We start from the raw sequence: 7,926 nt of genomic DNA, 5'->3' as shown, positions 1-7,926 counted from the left end.
TGTGAATTGATGCTGGGTTTTAACTGTCTATTCAGAAAAAAAAGAATTCTTTTTGAAGAAAATTACTTGTTTCACTTCTGCTTTTTGAAAATGAAATGCATTTCTTTTCAGCTTTCTGTTTTGGTATTTCCTTGAAATTTACTTTCTAATAAGTTTAATATGAATGACAGTGCTCAAAGCAGAAAGAATAATGCATTTTAGGTCAAACCAAATATTTCATTTATCCTGAAGTTATTTTTCTCAAACCTTTTGATTTCACCAGCCATTTCTGAAAGGCTTGTGTTTCGATGCAACTCAAAACTATTTTTTCCTTTCATTTTTTTGTGAACTATCTGTGATTCAAAATATCCATTATCTTCACTATCCTACTTGCCGGTAACTTGAATAACGAGGACCTGCTTTCAGAGAAGATTTTTCCATTACTGGTAATTTTATGCAGAGATTCTTAACTTTCTGATAAAAGAAATGGAAATATTTGAGATCCTTCATCTCAATAATAAGCTGAATGCCAGCAGGCAGAAGATACTGCTTGTGATAAGTTCTATAGAAACGATGGTTTCAGCATGTTATCTAGACCTGAGCCAGAAAGGAAAAGGACATGAGACGAGATGAGGCATCTTTAGAAATGCATTCATTTCAGAGCTGGCTTCAAAGCATTTTCACTGTCAGTTAAAGAGTACTTAGAATTTCTTGTCCAGAAATCCTCAGGAGATGAATTGTAGACATTCAAACTCATAGCATTCCATGTGGATTTAGTGTTTTGCTTACTTAAATTTTTCCATTAACTCAGTTCTTGTCACTGTGCGTGTCTGACACTCCAGGGCAAACCCCTCTAGCTATTTTAAAAAAATCTGTTAATATTGGGGACAACACTGATATCTTCCTCACACGGTTCCCTTCTCTCATAAAGTTCCTTCCTATAGACCCCACCTCGAACACACTACCCCAGGAGCTGGCTCTGTTCTCTGCTCCTTTAAGAAGGGGCCATTATTTTGTGCAGGGCAGCATGTGGAACATAAACGTTGGATGTCAGTGTGTATACTGTAGGCACTGGGGCTCCTTACTTGAGAGGACTGGCACAGCACTCTTATTCTGGAACACAGCACAATTAAAAAAAAAAAAAGATTATGAGGAAGGCAATGGTAAAAAAAAAATCATTTTGCCAATATCCATTACACCTAAATATCTAATGTGAAGGAAGAAAAAAGGGATTGTTATCTGAAAGAATTTTACATCTGGAAGTGATTTTGAAAGCCAGCACATATGCCACGACTTAAAAAGAAGCTAAAAAAAAGTAGACAGATGGTCAGTCACCAAATTAGATGCAATCAGAATATGGAAAGATAATTTATCATATTCCCTCTTCCTAGTTTTCATGTAGATACTGGATTTGGCAAGCCATTAATCTGCTCTGATGAGTGCTTACAATAGAGCTGGGATCTCTGAACGCTGCCAGACCCTGCAGAACTTGTCGTTTTCTGCAGGTTTAGCCCTACCAGCCACTGCTCCTGAGGTGCCGAGTGCTTTGGCCTCACGTGGTCGTTTGCACTCCCCTTCCCGCGCCCGTGATTTCACGGTAAATCCAGCATTAGGACTCCTGGGTCAAAATTGCTGCAGCCACACAATGTAAAGTGCTGACTTACGCTAAACTTTTGCTGCCGAGTCAAGTTTTCACAGCTCATTTGTTGTTCTGGCAGGGTTGGGTTTTTTTTAATAGGAGATCTAGTATCATCGGTTTGTGCCACTCGAGCATCGTGCTGGATCACTCGTCATCTCCTACAGCAGCACAGATCCCGGGACACGCTCCTCCTGACCCCGCGGGCTGGGACCGCCTGCCCTTGCCTGATCCACGTTATCTTTGGCCTGGCACGTTCGGCGCCAGATTACAACACCACCTTTTCCTCTACCTCGAGACCCGAGTGCCTTTCAGTAACAAATGTGCTGTTCTGGTTTTTCATTTCACTTCCCCGGCAAGGTTTTGGAGCAAACCGGTTCACCTCAACAGCACTGGGGAGGGGATGCGGTACCTGAAGCAGGATGTGGGGCTACTGCAACTGGAACTGGGGAAAACCTCCCTCTCCAGTTCCCCTTTCCTTGGCCTTGTTTTCATGTCTCTGCTGTCCTCGATTGCCACAGAACTTCACCCAGACCGGAGGCCCAGTGAAACCCACCCACAGCCTGCCCTGCCTCGCTGAGGGACGGAGCTGGGGCCGGGAGCTGCCGTGCTGCCAGGGCTTGGCAGCCGTGGGCAAGCCATGAGCAAGAAGGGTGCAGTTAGATGAGAGAGCCTACCTGCTCCGACGGCTCCTTGTTTCCAGACGAGAGGGACCTGCCCCTTGCTTTCCCAATCCCTGAGCTTCCCCAACGTACAATCCCTGCCTTGCCAGCTCTCTGCCCCTTTAGTGAACGGACCCAGTTCCCTGCTGCAGACCCAGCGGTGATTCACTTTTTCTTTGTAGAGTTAGTTTTCTGCGATCTTAACGAAGTAACTCGGCTCAGAGAAGGGTCGGAGAAGCACCGGTGTCCAGCCAGACAACGTGGCAGTAGCAAATACTTGAGAGACTGGGGAAGAAGGGAGCGGTGGGACCGGCGCAGCAGCACCTTCCTCAACAGATTCAGCCTGTGCCGTCTAACCACACTTCCACCATGCTCCGCCAGCAATAATACTTCCTAAAATCACTGTATCAGAAAAACCAGGGGCTCTCACGCTATGAGGTGAATATGGGCTAAGAAACCTTAAGCCAGGATGCCACTCTGGATCTGTGAAAGGCGAGAGAAATACAAGTTTGTGATCATTTGTCTATGCTTGTCCCCGTCCTGGGACCTGTGCCACTGGCAAAGGAACCATCTTAATTTTAACTAGCATGTTTTTCCAAGGGGCAAGATAGAAATTTTGAATGCACTGTAACCATTCAAGACATTACTCCTCTGTGCTGGTGGGGCCCTCCGACAGGAGCCCATTACAGTCCCTGTCGCCCTGTCTGACCCTGGTCCGATGGTGTCTATCTCTCTGGAAACCCAGGAAGGACAGACAGATTTTTGTCCTGCCACGTTGTGACACTTCACTACTTCGTTTCCTTCTCAGTGAGATTTAAGCTGTCAGAGATTTCTTAATTACCATGGCGATGCAAGAGCCCATACCGTAGATCTGCAGCCACATGCTGGGAGACAGCTTTTTGTCGGATTATTTCTGGCTCTTCGGCTTCCGCAAAAGAGCCTGAATCTGGCAGCCACTTTGATACCCCGGCAAAGAGGAAAATAACAAAACTGCCCTTCAAAACTACAATAAGCCCTTAGGGCGTTGCCGAGTTTTCCAGAGGTGCTTCCACAGGGTTTTATCCCTCTTTAAATCACCCTCAGCTTGGCCTGAACGCAGGGGCCGGGGGTGGGCAAGGTCTCCAAGGTCGCCACGGCAGGGCAGGCTGGACCAGACAGACCTTGGGGCTCCCTGTAGCTCCTTCCACCTACAGGTGACGATGGGATGGAGCCCCAGCCCAAAGGAAAGACACTTCCCATCCCCCATGTCAGCTAGATACCGTTCTAGACAACCTCAGAAAAACCTTGCTGATAGTTTGGGACCCCCACGTCGCATCCAGTTTTTCCTTTTTTACTGCGATATGAGTCTCAGAAGATAACCGTTCACCAAACGCATGGTGCTGCAGGAGACAACTTACCAGTAGTTACCTACAACTTACCTGCTCCAGCCCAGCCTCCTGCCGATGGGCCGGGGACCTTCGCTAGCACGCCTTCCCCTAGGTCATGTAACAAGGTGGCTGCTAGCTTGGCAAATTGCTTTTGGAGCTGTCAAAAGAGAACTAGGAAAGCTTATCAAAACCACTTCCTACTTGCAATAAGGCAGAGAGTTCAATTTACTTGAGTATTGCTCTCCCCGAGATACTGCAAGCTCTGTGAAGCCTCCTCCAGATAAAAATAGATTGAAAAGATAGGAAACGCTTGGAGCAGTCCTAATCATCAGGACGAAAGCCAGGAGAAACAGATTGTCCCCTGTCTACTATTAGCATAATTAAGGAGAAGTTTGACTCAGATTTGCTTGGGTTTCGGTTCCCCCCACCTGGCGAACTTCAGAGCTAGATCTCCTTTGCTGCAGGGATCTCGTTGCAGAGTGGCTGAGACACTTCAGTCCTATGCCAAGAACGCAGTTACTGCCACCGGCACTTCTGGTAGAGTAGCAAACACAGGCTTATGGATCTCAACAGCGCTGCCTAATCAATTTAAGTAGTAAAGACCCAAGTCTTAGAGCTAGGCTTGATCCCTCTGCCACGTTTTCTTGTCCTGCTAGCAAGCTTTACTGTCATGTATTTGTCTCATCTTTAGCTTGTCCCCATCCTGAGATTGCAGAATTAAATGATAAAAGTCTGACGCTTGGTTGCTTTCTCCAAGGACTTGACATCAGCCTTCTAGCCCAATTGATCTCTTTTTTGTCAAAGCAGGAGAAACGAAAAGAAAGGAAAGAGTAAGAGCTGGCAGCAGGTACCAAGCACCCCTGCTAAATACCCCCAGGCTTGCCCAGGAGCGTTATTGTATCCTGAGCTGCATAGAGAACAGCGCTGCATGGCCATATACCAGTTCCTACAGGCCTGCTTGCCACTCTTTTACTCATCCACTCCTAGCACTTTATATGAGCGAATTTCAGCGCACATGAAAGCAGCTACCTTGGCCAATTCACTGTTTGCAACACACGTTGGCATCGTCACAAGAAGGGCACCTGGGAAGGGCTGCAAACAGCTTTGCCAGCTTTCTGTCAACACAGGGGGGCCACAGAAAAGGCTGCGTTGCTTTTACTACCCATCTTGCACAGACACGTTCACGCAGCAAACGCGGCAAGAAAGACGGATCACCCCTTGGAACAATTCCCCGCAGCTGAAGCACTACAGCTGGTCGACAGAGCAGCATCAAGGGGTCCTGCCACCTGAGCTTCAGCTTCACAAATATTTTAACTTGGGTCTGGGTCTGGCCTTTTACACCCACAGGCGGGGTGAGATGGGGAAAAACATTGCAGAAAATTGTGGGATTTTTAAAGCAAAAACCTCAAAAGTCCTCTTTGAGGACTGAGTGCAGAGGGGCAATTTTTAAACACGGCCAACCAAAACGCAGCCAGAAAAAAATCCAGCTCCTGCCGGTGCTTGTTGCACAGAGGTGAGGCCTCCCGTTTTGACCCAGCTTCAGCTGCCATCTGCCACTTTTCCTCCTCGACCCCCTTCTCCGTCTGGAACCACCCGAGCAGACGGCGCAGCTGGGCAGGGGGGAGGACGTGCGAGGAGCCGCGTTCAGCGCTCCAGGCTTTGCTGCTGGAAGCTTTTCCACCCGTCCGATGGTGCTCTGAGCCACCATCTGCTCCAGGCTGAACAAAAAGGGAATTACAACTGAAACAGCTACTGAAGGATACAGCTAAATGTGACTGTTGCACCTTTCGCCTATTTGGCTGCCTGGCTCCTTGTGACGGGTCCGTGGCACAAACCCAAAACTGACTCGGGGCTGCTCCAAGAAATACTGGGAGTTTGTTAGTCCGTGAAAATGGAAGAGCAGTTGGACCCTGGGAGTTTTGCAAATGGGTAGCTGGCCTCCGAAACAGAGATGGGAAGCACTCACCTTGCTGTTGAACGGGGCAGGGAGAGGGAAGAAAGTGACTGCCTTTATCCCTCGCCCTGGGCAGACAGCAAAGTGAAAAGTCATCTAACCACCTGCAGAAGTTTTAGTAAAACGAAGTATGGTGAAAGTTTAAAAGCTTGCTGCTTTCTACCGAAAAGACTGTCTTCTGGGGCTGCGGCTGCCTCACTCCGAGGAAAAGGTGTGTGGTTGGTACTGACACTGATTGCTCTGCTGTTTACTGCAGAGAAGAGGTGGTTGCCATGCCACAAAGGGAAAGCTGAAGTCTTAATGCTGTCAATAAGAAATTGGAGGAAGGAATTATTTTACCGCACAGGACGAGTGGTAAAATGAGAAGGAAGTTGCCACCTTCAGCTCTGAAGCTGAATCCCAGCTAAGCAGAGCGGCATGCAGGAATTTGTGGCCGATGACTTGAGTCACTTCACAAGTCACAGATTTGCTGGGTACGTGCCCCTAGCAAACATCCACGATCTGATGGTGACTACTGGCCCATGTATCAAACGGTAGATGAGGACCTACTTAATCCAGTTTTGTCATACTAAGATTGTTAGCTAATTAAAAATGGAAGCTTAACCCCAGATCTGCAGTGATAATGTCAGATGAGGATATTGTTGGCATTAGAGTGCTTCGCGCTCAGCATCCCATCCCTTCCAGATGGGAATTATTTGTACTTGGATATGCGCGAAGTCTTTAATTAGCGTGCTCAGAGATTCATAGATGAAAAGAGCTACACAAGGCAAAAATAGTAACAATTATTATTCCTACGGTGATCTTTTCCATTACTGTTTAAAAATATGTGTAATATGCTAAATATGGGTACTTATTACTTCCTTTGTTTAACTCTCTATTATTTTAATTCTTTGCAATTGTTTTTTTTTTACTTCTTTCGCTTTAGCTCCTCAGTATTGTCATCATGAGCTAGACCTTGCTGGGCTAGGTGATACACAGAAAAGGAGGAGCTAGTCACTGCCCCAGACCTTCACAGTTTGATTGCAGTACAAGAGACGGGGGAGACAGTGACCAAACGCGGAGACAAAGCTGATCAGTGCAATTTGCAATAGCGTCATTGGCCCGCAGTGCCTGCTGGTGGGTATCTGCGAGGCTAGGTGGCATGGCAAAGAAGGATTTTAAGGAGAGGTTGTGAGGAGAATCGGGAGGTCACTTTGATAATGCCTGCGGGGAATGGCTTTCTCAGTGAACGGGGAAAAGTCTCAGTGCTCCTCTTCAAGGTGCTCCACGAGCAGGGCCACTGAGGCAGGGGCTACAGCCACCCCGCCTGGTTTGTCACATTCCTTGCTGCTGCAGAGGGTCACATTTGCAATGCAGAAGAGACACACATGCCTTGTGAAACACTGTTAATTACCCCTTGCGTAGAAAAAAAATCATAGAAACCGAGAGGTGGTGTTTCCAGTGCTCCTCAACGTTTGTAGTCTAAGGACACAGAAGATCATTTGTACAGCAATGCCACAAAGATTTGCATTTACAGCCACAAAAAAGGGCCAAAGTCTGAAGGTTTGTCTCTTACCGCTACTTCTTTTTGTTGTTGTTCGCTCCTATAGCTGAGTAGCTGCATGAATGATTGGTACAAATATTATTCTGCAGCCTTTTCCTGGATCACCTTCTCATGCTTCACAGAGCCGATCGCAGACTGGGGAACGCTGATTTTACCTATCCTTGTGCCTGGAAGCGGGCTCCACTGTACTTCAACTACAAGCCCAGCCTGGGCTACTGCCGACAGCAACAGCAAGGCGATGGCGAAGAGCGGGACGATGATGAGTTCTGACTAGTTCTGCTTAATCGAGCTACAGCTGATGGCCAGACACCTCCACAAGCAAGTGGCACGGCAGCAGGCTGAGACAGAAGTCTTTGCAGAAGAGACAGGCTTGTCGCACAGAAAAGTGTTTATGCAGTGATCATTCAAATCGATTCCCGCTCATGGCAGTTTTCTGTTCCGTGTAATTGTGCAGCAGGGAACTACATCGCAGTGATTTACTGCTTTGTATTAAAAAGAATAGGATTAAGGTTACAGAAGTTAGGAGGTACTATTTCAAAACAAGTCATTAGCGGTGCAAAAAGGAAATGTAATGAAACATGTTAGAGGCTTCATATGTTTTCTTAAAAGATCAATGCGTTTTTGGCCACATTTTCTGTGCGAAGAAAATGGTGAGACATCACTGCTTTTTTATTTTGCTAATTTTTACATTGCGTATGTCCTACACTGAAAACACTAATCCCTTCTAAAGAACATTATATTCTTTCCATAGTACATCCTGTGACTCAGATATAGAAAATCTGTTG

This window comes from Aquila chrysaetos, chromosome 23 (assembly GCF_900496995.4).
Source record: "Aquila chrysaetos chrysaetos chromosome 23, bAquChr1.4, whole genome shotgun sequence".
Lineage (NCBI taxonomy): Eukaryota > Metazoa > Chordata > Aves > Accipitriformes > Accipitridae > Aquila > Aquila chrysaetos.
The sequence above is the reverse complement of the archived record's forward strand: the minus strand, read 5'-3'. Positions refer to the sequence as shown.